This window comes from Octopus bimaculoides, chromosome 6 (assembly GCF_046866305.1).
Source record: "Octopus bimaculoides isolate indiv1 chromosome 6, ASM4686630v1, whole genome shotgun sequence".
Taxonomy (NCBI): Eukaryota; Metazoa; Mollusca; class Cephalopoda; order Octopoda; family Octopodidae; genus Octopus; species Octopus bimaculoides.
The window spans coordinates 86485838-86500768 of NC_142933.1; the positions used below are offsets into that span (position 1 = coordinate 86485838).

Genomic DNA, 14931 nt, shown 5'->3' on the forward strand with positions numbered 1-14931 from the left:
ACATATACATATATATATGTATATATATATATATATATATATATATATATATATATATATATATATATATATATATATATATATATATATTCATACATGCATACATACATACATACACGCACGCACGCACGCACACGCACACACACACACACACACACACACACACACACACACACACATATATATATATATACGTTTATACATCCGTTTTGCAAGATTCTTGATGTGAAATTGAGTGTTGAAACAGATATTGTTGTATTTGGGGATGGTCATGTTGTCAGTTTAGCCAATAATAACACACGCACTATATATTTGGTGTTAATTTGCTTCAGCTTTATTTTATTATTTACATCAATCGTATTTCGGCCAGAGTTCTTTTGTCACACGTCTGTGACCTCATCTGTGGTCCTTTGCTTTCTTCCTTCTTATTTGTGAGTCTTTCCTTACTAACGATCAGCCATTTTTCCAAATGTTGACAAAATGGCTGATCGTTAGTAAGGAAAGACATACAATATAATATGTTAATTTTCCCGTAACTAGGACAGTTGCCTGACAGTTGCTACTTTTCAGCTTAGGAGTAGATCTGGAGCGATTAGTAGCCAAGAGCCGACCAAGTAATTAGTAGGCTTGAAGAAATGCGTCCTGGGGTCGATTTGTTCCTCTAAAGCCATTGAAGGCGGTACTCCACATGGCTGTAGTCAAGTGACTGAAACAAGTAAAAGAGTAAAAGTAAAAGTATATATATATATATATATAACAAAACAGGAAACCGGAAATCTTTTGCTATTATTTATTCACAATTGGATGTATTTCATTTCATATGAAACATGTGTAATGTTGAATAAATAATACAAAAATAATTCTCAATTCTAATACGTATTTTGAACAAAAGGCAGCGAGCTGGCAGAATCGTTGCCCTGCCGGACAAAATGCTTAGTGTCATTCCATCCGTGTTTACGTTCTGAATTCAAATTCTTCCGAGGTAGATTTTGTTTTTAATCCTTTCGAGATTGATAGAATAAGTACCAGTTTAACACTGGGGTCGATATAATCGACTTCCCCACTCCCAGAAATTGCTGGCCTTGTGCCTAATTTTGAAACCAACATGTACTTTGAACTCACATAAAGCAGATGTGCTTCAAGAGGAAACAGCTGGAATTCATCCTAGCCACCAGTATACAAACACACACACACACACACACACACACACACACACACACACACACACACACATACACACACACACATATATATTCTTTTATTGTCATTCTTTTATTTGTTTCAGTGATTTAACCGCGGCCATGCTGGAGCACCGCCTTTAGTCGACGAAATGGACCCCAGGACTTATTCTTTATAAGCCTAGTACTTATTCTATCGGTTTCTTTTTTTTTTTGCCAAACCTTTAAGTTACGGAGACGTGAAAACACCAACATCGGTTGTCAAGTGATGGTGGAGGACACACACACACACGAACACACATATACGATGGTTTCTTTCAGTTTCCTTCTACCAAATCCACTCAGCCCGAGAGCATAGTAGAAAACACTTGCCCAAGCTGCCACACATTGGGACTGAACCAGGAACCATGTGGTTGGTAAATACATATATTTCGTTTTTGGATCTGGTTTGCAAGATTCTTTATGAGAGTTTGTGTGTTGAAGCATATTCTGTTGTGTCTGGGGAGGGTCATTCTCTTTTAGTGCTTTATAATTTTGACACACACACCGGTAAAATTTCCACTCATTTCCTTCTTTACTTTTCTAAAATTTTCATTGCGTCTTGCAACTTTTTCAATAGTTTTAACTTTTTGCTTGTTTGTGCACATGTGTGTAAGTCAGTGTGTGTGTGTGTGAGTCAGTGTGTGTGTGTGTGTGTGTGTGTGTGTGTATGTGCCTCTGTCTCCTTGTGTGTGCATGTCTGTGTATATGTATGTGTGTGTGTATGTATGGTCATGTGATTCAGTCTTCATTTGTGTATGTGTGTATGTGCTTGTCTGTTCATATAACCTATGTACCTATCCGTCTGTATGCTTATCTGTTTACTTTCATATCCATATGCTTACATACATGTGCATATATAAGGCACCAAAAGAAAATGACTCTCCCCAGACGCAACAGAATATATATACATACCATATATATATATATATATATATATATATATATATATATATATATATATATATATATATATATATATATATATATGAAAATAAATTAAATGAATTAAATAAATTGGAGTAGCATGAAACGTGCGTACTGCAATCACCTTTGAAACCCGTGTTGCTTATTTTTTGAGTTTTTGATCACCTATCCTTTGGAATACAATATTCGGGTGCCGACGCATAAGTACCATATTCAACCTTGAATCTATATCTAAACCGTCTATATATATATATATATATATATATATATATATATATATAAAATTATAATACAGGGTATCAAGAGATACCACCACGCTGAAAAAATGGCAGTCAAATCCTGACTCCAAAACCACAATAAATGTCCGCAAGGCACGATTAGCGAAGACGAAGACCAAATAAACCAGTAAAAATAATAAGATAATTTCAAATCCTGGATTTCTGGCTTTGCATAAATGCTCTGCCTTCATCAGTGAAATATACTCAAGCACATAAATACAAATACATGTATATAAACAGTATACTTACATATACGGACGTATACATACATATATATGCAGTTATGCACACGACTAGCTTAAATAGCCCGCCTAAACAACTTCTCGTGCGATCCCGGACAGGATATCAGCGCAGTAAATACACTGACAAAACTAATTTATATAAATAAGGATAAGATCGGTATTTAAAATATTGATCTTATCAAGTGGTCAGCATGGGAATAAAAACCATCAAAGGTAATAATTATTTAAAATTATAATACAGGGTATCAAGATACAGGGCATAAGTGCATATATATGTATGTATACGTCCGTATATGTAAGTATACTGTTTATATACATGTATTTGTATTTATGTGCTTGAGTATATTTCACTGATGAAGGCAGAGCATTTATGCAAAGCCAGAAATCCAGGATTTGAAATTATCTTATTATTTTTACTGGTTTATTTGGTCTTCGTCTTCGCTAATCGTGCCTTGCGGACAGTTATTGTGGTTTTGGAGTCAGGATTTGACTGCTATTTTTTCAGCGTGGTGGTATCTCTTGATACCCTGTATTATAATTTTAAATAATTATTACCTTTGATGGTTTTTATTCCCATGCTAACCACTTGATAAGATCAATATTTTAAATACCGATCTTATCCTTATTTATATAAATATATATATATATATATATATATATATATATATATGGCTCAGTGTTTAGACCGTTGGGCTCACAATCACGAGGTAATGAATATGATTCCCGGACCAGGCTGTGTATTGTGTTCTCGAGTAAGACACTTTACTTGCCGTTTCTCCATTTCACTCAGCTGTAGAAATGAGTTGTGACGCCAGTCGCCCCAAGCTTCATCGGCCTTTGCCTTTCCCATCGATAACATCGGTGGCTTGGAGAAGCGAGGCTGGTATGCAGGGGTGACTGCTGGTCTGTCATTAACAACCTTTCTCGGACTTGTGCCTCGGAGCGCAACTTTCTAGGTACAATCCCATGGTTATGCATGACCGAACGGGATCTTTATCCTATATGTATAAAAAATCAGAATTGAAGCGAATCCGATCCTCAAATAAAGCCCTGAAACCGCTGTAGGGAACCACAATCCATCTGTTGTTATTTGTTTATATGTGTGTCATACTGAATCGTTAATTCCTACACATTTTTTCTCTCGGTTTTTTTTTTTTTTCCAAATTTCGCTCTCTCTCCATTTTTCTGTCGAAGAGCGTAGGACTCGAAACGTCAAAGACTTTTCCATTTTTCCCGCGCATTAAACCGGTCTTCGTTTTTTGTTTTCTGTACATATGTTTGTGTGTGTGTACGTGTGTGTGGGTCTGTTTGTGTGTATGTATGTATGTGTGTGTATATACATACATACATACATACATACATATATATATATATATATATATATATATATATATATATATATATATATATGAATGTATGTATGTATCTATCTATATGTATGTATGTATGTTTATGTATATTGTTTCCGATATTATGGACGAGGGTTAATCTGAGATTGGTTCCTTTGAATTTCCAGATGTTTCTCTCAGAATGAATAATGCACGGACAAAACCTGAAAGATAAGCTTGCTCAAATGGCTCCACCAGTCCATCATCCTACTTTGGTATATATATATATATTTTTCTCAGTAAAGAAAGTTGAAATCCAACACCGAAATGGTTGCTTTCGATACCCCGAAATTCTAAAAGGCTCCGCCATTGCAGCTCCACTTATATAACTATGTACAATCAAGACCAGAACACAAGAACGCGCGCACACACACACACACACACACACACACACACACACACACACACACACACACACACACAAACACACACATATGTACACATGCATATAATGATATACATACACACACACATACACACATATATATATATATACATGTGAGCTCGTATGTGTGTGTGTATATATATATATATATATATATATATATATATATATGTATATATATATATATATATATATATATATATATATATATACATATATATACATATACACATTTCTATATACATATACTCACTAATATATACATACGCACGCATACATACACACACATATACATACATACATACATACATATATATCTATATACAAACACACATACACAGAGGCACGCCCCCCCCCCCCACATAAATGGACCTAAGTATATACACAGATATGCTCATGACTTCGTGTCTCTTATTTGCAAACAATGAATTCTAGATAACTTGATTAGTTCAGTTCTCATTTTGATTTCGTTTATTATCATTTTTTCTATTTTTCGTCTTTATTCTTTTTACCCTGAGTATCTTATAAATCTCATAATAGCTCCTATGGTATGTAGTGCAGAGTATTGATAAGTTTTGCAGCCAGGATTTAATTTGATAGTCGGGTACTTCAAAACATTTACACTCCATAACATAGTTAACACAAATAGTATTCAAAGTGGTCAGAGACGGCCATATATAAAAGAAGGTTAAAGGAACAATACTATCAAAATAATAGATCAATAAATATATTTTTTGTAGCACTGATACACACAAACATGATTCTTTTTTATGGATCTGTCTCGTCTGCCTGAATATGGTTATCATATATATATATATATATATATATATATATATATATATATATATACATATATATATATATATATATATATATATATATATATATATATATATATATGTATTCATATATCTGCTCTGCCTGTCTATATGCATGTTTCTACGCACACACACACACACACACACACACACACACACACACACACACACACACACACACACACACACACACACACACACACACACACAGTTAATTCAAAGTTTTAGTGTGGATGAACTAAGAATGTACGCACATAATTTTCTTTGTTGTTCTAAGACTAGGTTGTCCCTTGATGGACTGTTTCGAGGTATATTGACCGTTCCTCAAAGCGTACCCGTCTCTTTCTCTCTCTCTCTCAAACACACACAAACACATACACACACACACACGCACAAACACAATATGTATATATTTATATCTTATATATACATATATATATATATATATATATATATATATATATATATATATATATATATATATATATATATATACATATATATATATATATATAAAAGGGGTTTGTATGATAGTGTATAGAGGAATATATTATTCAAAGGAATTCCAAATCTGTCTGTTTTTTATGTTTCATTTATATTCTTATAATATTAATGTAGGATATAGAATATACAATATATTCAGAAATTGAAATGAAGTATTGATTGTCTTATTGAATAAATGAAATATTGAATATTGAATATTGAATACTAAGTATTGAATATTAAGGGACTAGTATACTTTCTTGCATTTTAGCAGTCTTCAAGGTCCCATGCTGTGACAGGAGTGTTGACAACATTAATATTATAAGAATATAAATAAGACATAAAAAACAAACAGCTTTGAAATTCCTTTGAATAATATATACCTACATATATATATATATATATATATTCACACACACATATATATGTATATATATCTACACATAGATAAGTAGATGGATATACATGTAAAGTTTTATGTTTATATCACTGTATCAGCCAGTCTATAACATGCGGTTATACATCGTTAGTCACAATGCGCTTTCGATTCATTCTTGATTGCGCCATTCATTTTCATCTTATACCAAAACGGTGAACTTAATCGTCTTTCCACCGTCGTGAAGTCCTCCCGATTGGCTTTTCCACTCTCTTTGGCACAACTCGGAAAATGCAAGGTTGGTATGTAAACCTCGCAACATATCCATCCAAGCGGAATCTCTGCTTTCACTTTTCTGCGTTCTCTACTTATCTCATGTCGAATATACTCTCTCTCTCTTTTACTCCTTTACTCTTTTACTTGTTTCAGTCATTTGACTGCGGCCATGCTGGAGCACCGCCTTTATTCGAGAAAATCGACCCCGGACATATTCTTTGTAAGCCTAGTACTCATTCTATCGGTCTCTTTTTGCTGAACCGCTAAGTTACGGGGACGTAAACACACCAGCATCGGTTGTCAAACGATGGTGTGGGGCAAACACACACACACACACACACACACACACGCACACACACATATATGTATATACATATATGTATATACATATATATATATACATATATGCGACGGGCTTCTTTCAGTTTCCGTCTACTAAATCCACTCACAAGGCTTTTGTCGGCCCGAGGCTATAGAAGAAGACACTTGGCCAAGGTGCCACGCAGTGGTACTGAACCCAGAAGCATGTGGTTGGTAAGCAAGCTACTTACCACACAGCCACTCCTGAGGCTATTAACGCATCTTCGATACGCAGATGATATTTTATTCGTGTCGGAAAGCAGTAATCAGCTGCAGACCATACTAACAGAGCTGGACACCCACAGCCCAGCCGTAGATCTTAAAATGGGCCGCATGAGAGCAAAATACAATCCGTCTAAAAATAGGGCCGAATTGAAGTAAAGAAGGGCATCTATTTAGAGCACGCGGCGAGACACGGATGTTGAAATCTGGAAGAGAATAAGGGCAGGATTTCGGGGTCGATAAATTAAGTACCAGTTACGCACTGTGGTCGCTGTAATCGACTTAATCCCTTAGTCTCTCCTTGTTTGTTCTCTCTTTGTTTAGCCCCTTGTGGGCAATAAAGAAATAAGAAACGTTAGTGCGCTAGGCGAAATGCTTAGCGGTATTTCGTCTATCTTTACGTTCTGAGTTCAAATTCCGCCGAGGTCGACTTTACCTTTCATCCTTTCGGGATCGATAAAGTAAGTACCTGTTGCGTACAGGAGTCGACCTAATCGACTGGCGCCACCTCCCTAAAAATTTCTGGCCTTGTACCAAGAGTACCAGAAATTTTTAGGGAGGTGGCGCCAGTCGATTAGATCGACTTCAGTACGCAACTGGTACTTACTTTATCGACCCCGAAAGGATGAAAGGTAAAGTCGACCTCGGCGGAATTTGAACTCAGAACGTAAAGATAGACGAAATACCGCTAAGCATTTCGTCCAGCGTGCTAACGATTATGCCAGCTCGCCGCCTTCTTCGCCAAGTCAAATATTAAATTTGGTCGGAGATGCTGCATCCCCCCACCACACATACAAGCAAACATACCTCTCATTACATTCCTTAAAAATGTCCTCTACTGGTCTACCAGAATTGACTGCACACAGCACGTGCCCAATAAATCAGGAGTGATATTTAGGTTTTATAAATGTAATATTCTATTTTCCATATGTAGAATTAATCCTTTCTACTATAGGTACAAGGCCTGAAATTTGGTGGGTGGGTGTGTTTTGGGGACTAGTCGATTACATCGACCCCAGTGTTTCACTACTGCTTAATTTATCGACCCCCGAAAGGATGAAAAGCAAAGTCAACCACGTCAGAATATGAACTCAGAACTAAGCGAAGGGTGAAATACTAAGCATTTCGTCTAGCGTGCTAGCAATTCTATCAGGTCGCCGCCTTTTCCATATGTAGAATTAATGACAGAGAATTGGTACAGTGAGGTAGGTAATCAAAAAAATTTTTTTACCAGGCGTTCTGCTTTTAGATGTGCAGAGCTTTTCTCTAAACTGTGTATACTCTTGTTATGAAGACCAAAGTCAAACCGACCTTTTCCTTCAGGAACAAGATATCTGGAATCACATTCTTGTTGAAGCTATAAATCACTATAGCTTTGAAGGCTCTTGGATGAAAATTTTCGTCGATTACCACCAACATACATTTGTAGGTTCTCGCAGTGTTAGAGTATTCTAGAAAAGTAGCACGTTTTGATGTTCAGTACTTTATCATTAAGTGATTCTATATCATCTACAGAAGGCAATTTCATCGGCATTTTAGTCTTGGTCATTACTTAACTATACACCAGAAACACCTGAAGAAACGCAAACACTTTTGACTGCATAAAATTTTCACCCGGAACTGGATAATTTAAGCTGTTTCATTGCTTAAAAGGACGACGCTAATTTTCCTTACATTAACACTTGTACTAATATCGATCTACCTTGCGTAAAAATATTTTCGTTTATTCCCTGACAAATCAACACATTCCATACGCGTATCTTAAACTACATTCTCAGCACTTCAACCAGCTCTGATACTTTTTCATCCTTTATTGGTCTACTCTCAACAAAGAAGTGGGGAATTTTTTCTTTCTGTTTCTTTGTCATTTACAGTCAAAGAATCAATGAAGTACGAGCCACAAAAACTTCTGACAGACGCACCACCATCGAGTTTAGCTATTGAAAAGATTGTATGGCATTTGTGTCTTGTGCAATAAAAGGTACCTCTTTTATGCGTGAGATCCGTGAACAGAGCTAAATACGAGCTGTTTATGATAATTTCTAATTTAAATAGAAGCCATTTCAAGGTAGAGGTTATTAATCAATGTCCTCAACTCTACTCCTTGTCTGGTACTTTACAATATCCCCGAAAGTATGAAGAGAAAAATGAGTCTCAGTAGTATTTGAACTCTAAACTTAAAATCAGTAACTAAATTCCGACGCTAACGATTGTGCCATTCTGCTCATCTGAGTGTTTATAATAATTGTAACATAGGCAGAAGAACTGAAATTCTGTAGGAAGGGTAAAATGGATTGTGTCCCCTCCAGCACTTAACTGGAATTTTATTTAATCGACTAATGTGATGTGAAAGGCAAAATTGATCTCGGCGGGATTTGAATTGAAAATAGAGAAATACTACATATTATTTCTGCCAGGACCTCACTTTTGAGTAGAAAGTGCGAAAAAAAAAAATGAAAGAAAAAGAAAAAGCGTAGGAATGCCTTGCCAGAGTTTACGAGTTCTCACCAAATGCTGATGCCACATTCAAAGAGTTACCAAAATATTTGTAACACGTCGCCGTGCCGAATTGAATATGTATAAATTAGCTTCGGACCAAGTTACCCGTGGTTCGATTAGTGTAGGTCGACTGAAATGGGTTATAAATTAAGCGAAGGTTTAAACAACATGTTAGTTTTTATCGAACCCGAGAGGATGAAAGGCAAAGTCGATCTCAGTGGATTGGAAATCAGAACCTAAAGAACTGGAAGTCAGTAGTACCTCTAATAATGATTGGTTTACTACTAGACACAAGGTTTCTAAAGATGCCGTTAAAATATAATCAAAGTAAAACTGGAGACTTCATAAAAATGGTCTCTGATATAATCCCAAGGCCAACAAATTCAGATTTATTTAATCAGCCTTAAACGGATAAATGGCAAAGTTGACCGCGGCGGGATTTGAAGTTAGAAAAAGAAGGACCGGAGGAAATAATGTATGGTCATTTTCCGATGCTCAAAAGAATCTGTCGAATAATAATAATAATAATAATAATAATAATAATAATAATAATAATAAGGATAATCCTTTCTGCAATAGGCACAAGGCCTGAAATTTGTCGGGTGGGGCCAGTTGATTAGATTGACCCAGCACATAACTGGTACTTAATTTATCGATGGAGGATGAAAGGCAAAGACGACCTCGGAGGAATTTGAACTCGGAACGTAACGGTGGGCGAAATACCGCTACACATTTCGTCCAGTGTGCTAACGATTCTGCCTGCTTCCTTAATAATAATAATAATAATAATAATAATAATAATAGCAGCAGCAAGAGCACTCGGAGAGCGCAAGCCACCACCAAGGCAACACCGACGATTAGCCGGAGATGATTTTTGAAATGAGAATATCTGAAATAAACTCGACTGCTCTCACAAACGAGAATACTAAAAATGATCACGACCGCTCTCAAAAATTAAATAATAATAAAAAAAAAAAAACAGGAAAAATAATCCAGAATCCTTGCCGGTACTGGATCGATCCCCAAATCTAATCAGTTCGTGCCAGTCAGGAGGCCAAACATCCCTGAAAGTTTCATCCGAATCCATCCAGCGGTTCTTGAGATATCTTGTCAATGGACAAACAAACAAGCACGACTGAATACCATACCTCCACCTTCGCTAAGGCGGAGGTAGTAATCCTTTCTATTATATGTACAAGGCCTGAAATTTTGGGATAGGGGACTAGCCGATTACATCAACTTCAGTGTTTCACTGATACTCAATTTACCTACCACGGAATGCTGAATGGCAAAGTCGACCTCGACAGAATTTCATTTCAGAACGTAGCGATGAGCGAAACGTAGCTAAGCCTTCTGCCCGGCATGCTAACAACTCTACCAGCTCGCTGCCTAATAATAATAATATAAATAATAATAATAACAATAACAAGAGCACTCGGAGAGCGCAAACCTCCACCAAGGCAACACCAACATCCTCTCTACGACTAGCCGGAGACGATTTTTTAAAATAAGAAAATCTGAAATAAACTAGACTGCTCTCACAAACGAGAATACTAAAAATGAACCCGACCGCTCTCAAAAAATATATAAAAAAACGGAAAAATAATCCAGAACCCTTGTCCGGTACCTGATCGGTCTTAATGGTAGTCATGGAATGTGAAAGCGGGTGTGTGAGCCGTGTTTGTCATGCTGTGCGTGTCTTCTCTGTAGTGGGAACAGGGCCAGTTTTCTCTATGAAGGCCGTTTTTAGTCTATCCACTAATATAGACTTTACGAGCATTAAGGTCTATTGTGAACAATTCATCCGTGCGTGAAAGAAAACGGAAAGGACCTGCATGTGGTGCTGGTAACGGTGGTTTAACAACATCATTGCGCACAAAACGTGAGTCCAAGAAGTAAAGCTTCCTTCAAGGCAGAGCTAGAAATGTAATTGTCAAGTAGTTAAGAGGTTTTAAGCAGGAGGAATATATTCAAAATCGGTAACACTGAAAATTATCAAGGATAAATTAAATTTATTATCGCTACTGAATATGTTAGTGTCATTTAATTTCTCAACAATTTTGCTACTGTTTGTTTATGCAGTTTGATTTTTTTCGTATCCGTCAGTTTCTACTAAGAGACGCAAGTAAAATTAATGACAGAGAAACGAAAATAAAACTTTGGAGACAGCAACGCCGCCATAACTTACGTGGAAACCATGAGCGTGCTTTCAAGGGATATAATCAAAGAAAGACTTGAAAGTGAACGTAAGATCGTAATACTTTATGTAAAGTAAAGATAACAAATAATCTAGAATCCTTCTCTGGTACTGGATCGATCCAAAAAATCTAATCACTTCGTGCCAGTCATGAGACCATGCATCCCTGGAAGTTTCATTCGAATCTATCCAGCGGTTCTTGAGATATCTTGTCCACGGACAACCAAACAGGCAAACAAACAAGGCTGAAAACAATGCTTCCTCCTTAGTGAAGGTGAAGGTAATAATAACCTTTTCTACTATAGTCACAAGGCGTGAAAATTTGGCGGAGGGGACTAGTCGATTACATCGACGACAGTGTTTCACTGGTACTTAATTTATCGACCCCGAAAGGCTGAAAGGCAAAGTCGACCTCGGCGGAATTTGAGCTCACAACGTAACGAGGAGCGAAATGCGGCTAATCCTTCTGCCCAGCGTGCTAACAGCTCTGCCAGCTCGATACCTTCGAAAATGATAATAATAATAATTATAATGATAATAATAATAAGAAGCGGAATAAGAATTTATGCATTTGTTTATCTATTTATTTATTTATTTCCACAAGGGCAACGAATGGCTGACATTACTGAGAAAGAAAAAGTATCACAGTCTACAAAATAAGACTAATAACAACAGTGACTGTGATAGGTAAAGATTATGTGTTTGAATGTCGCAAATAAAAGTTTTTGCAGTGAACTTTGTGTTATGTTGGTTGATCAAGTCGGTGACTTTCCTAGCCAGTTTACCATTCAGCTTCCCTCCTGGCATCAGCCGTTTTAGTTGGCAGACTTTTGATGTTTGAATTCCAAAGAATGCTTTCTACTTTATCATTTCCACAACAACGTTTTCACATTGCTTTGATGGCATATTGTATGGATGTATATATTTAGAGAGAGAGAGAGAGAGAGAGAGAGAGAGAGAGAGAGAGAGAGAGAGAGAGAGAAAGAGAAGGAGAGAGAGAGAAAGACAGGGAGAGAAAGAGTGAACGAGAGAGGGATACAAAGTGAGATAAAGATTGAGAAATGAGAGGGTTAATGAGAGCTAGAGATAGTGAAGGAGAATGGAGAGAGTTAGGAGAGATAGATAAAATATGTGATTTTCTAAAAGATTATGTGAATGTGTGTACGTATGTGTGTACAGAGAGAAAGCGAGAGAGAGAAAGAGAGAGAGAGAGAGAGAGATAAAGAGAGAGAGAGAGAGAGAGAGAGAGAGAGAGAGAGAAAGAGATGGGGCTGATAACGAAAGAGGGACACACTAGCAGAAGAGAATGATCAAGATTAAGAGACGAAGAATGAAGAAATAAAGTCAGATGGAATGAGAAAATTTGATATAGCCAGAGAAAGATAGATAGATAGATAGATAGAGTGAGAGAGAGAGAGAGAGAGAGAGAGAGAGAGAGTAAAAGAATGGAAGAGAGAGATGGAGAGTAAAAGAGTGAGCGAGGCAGAGAGAGAAACAGAGAGAGAAGCAGAGAGATCGAGTCAGAGCAAGAAACAGTGACAGAGTATGTGTGTATATGTGTGTACATGTGTGTGTGTATGTGTGTGTGTGTGTGTAAGATAAATCATGGTAAGACATTAAGAGGAAAAACAGACCATGATAGATACATAGAAATGAGAGAATTAGAGAAAGAGAAAAAAAGTCTTCTTATGTTATACTCTACCAATTTCTTCATGATTTCTGTCTGTTGTATTTTATCACTTTCATCTCTTTCTATGTATTTGTATATGTGGATCTGTTCTAATTCTCTCATTTCGCTGTGTACCTAATTTACCGTTTCTCAATTTACTTCTTACATACAAGCTTTGGTGCATTTGTCTAATCTTTGTCTTATTCTTCATTCATATCTCAGATAAATTTATTAATTTGTGGTAAGTTTTCCTAACTGGGCATTATACCTCATAAATGTCTTAAACCATCCATAAACAGGAGAGGTCTGATAATTTGTCAGCATTGCCTGTAACCATTGGCTGTTCCATTCACTATGTTTATTATAATGGCGTCAGAGTTAGGCAAAATATTAGAATATAATTAGTCTTCCTGGAAGGTAATACATCTTATGCAGATGTAAGTAATTATGTGCAAAATGTTTGTTCTCCATTATGTCATGACCTCGTTGATTGTATTTTGTTTGTACTGAAATCTGCTTTATTTATGCGGAGTGTTTTCAGTGTCCAAATACGAGCTATACGATTAAATGCTTTCTAGTTGTCAATCCATAACATTCTAACGTTTGTTTTCCTCATTTCGCTGTACATGCATTCTTCAGAATAGATACAGCTTGGTTTACCAGCAGCTACTCTGTACAGTTACACATCACTTCTAGCAACCATCATACTCCCCTAGCTAAATCCTTCCAAGGTCGATTTTGCCTTACATCCTTTAGGGATCGATAAAATAAGTACCGGTTGAGCACGTAAAAAAAGGGTAAATACCCACTTAGGTTATGAATGACCATGGGATGGAACCTAGAAAGCTACCTTCCGAGACATAGGGCAAGGTTGTCTTATGGGAGACCAGCAGTCGCCCATGCATACTAACCTCACGTCTTCAAGTCATCAAAAAAAAAAAAGATGTAATAGTTAATTAGATAGATAAATAGATAGATAGATAGATAGATAGGTGGATAGCTAGATAGGTAAGTCAACAGATATATCAGTAGATAGGCAGATATAGATACATGTTAACAGATATACAAACGGATAGCTGGACTGAAAAAGAATGAAAATAACCACAATTAGTAAATAATTTGGACAGAGCATCAATCGTGGCTGGACAGGAATAAGTGTAGTGTTTTATATATATATATATATATATATATATATATATATATATATATATATATATATATATATTACCTTTTAGTTGTTTCAGCCATTAGAATGGAGTCATGCTGAGGCCCCGCCTTGAATAAGCATGGTACTTAAGCTATCAGTCATTGCAGAATTGGGACGTAAATACATGAATACAGGTTGTCAAGCGGTGGTGAAGAACAAACACACATATAATGACACAGACACATTCACATACACACACGACGGGCTTCTTTCAGTTTCCATCTACCAAATACACTCAGAAGGTTTCAGTTGGCACGAGGCTATAATAGAAAACACTGTCCCAAGGTGTCAGGCAGTGGGCCTGAACCCAGAACTATGAGGTTGGAAAGCAAATTTCTTAACACTCGCCAGCGCCTATACGTGAATAAGATTTATCTTTTTAATTCA

General features: G+C 36.5%; 1 long non-coding RNA gene across 1 annotated transcript in view; it reads left to right on the forward strand.

The window, feature by feature from the left end:
- The first annotated feature begins 765 nt into the window (after positions 1-765).
- The window catches only part of LOC149135297 (uncharacterized), a 15296-nt gene continuing 1130 nt past the window's right edge, over positions 766-14931 (forward strand). The window contains exons 1-2 of the long non-coding RNA XR_016242128.1: positions 766-1594; positions 4181-4267. This is a non-coding gene — a long non-coding RNA (uncharacterized LOC149135297). The remainder of the gene's footprint in view (positions 1595-4180; positions 4268-14931) is intronic.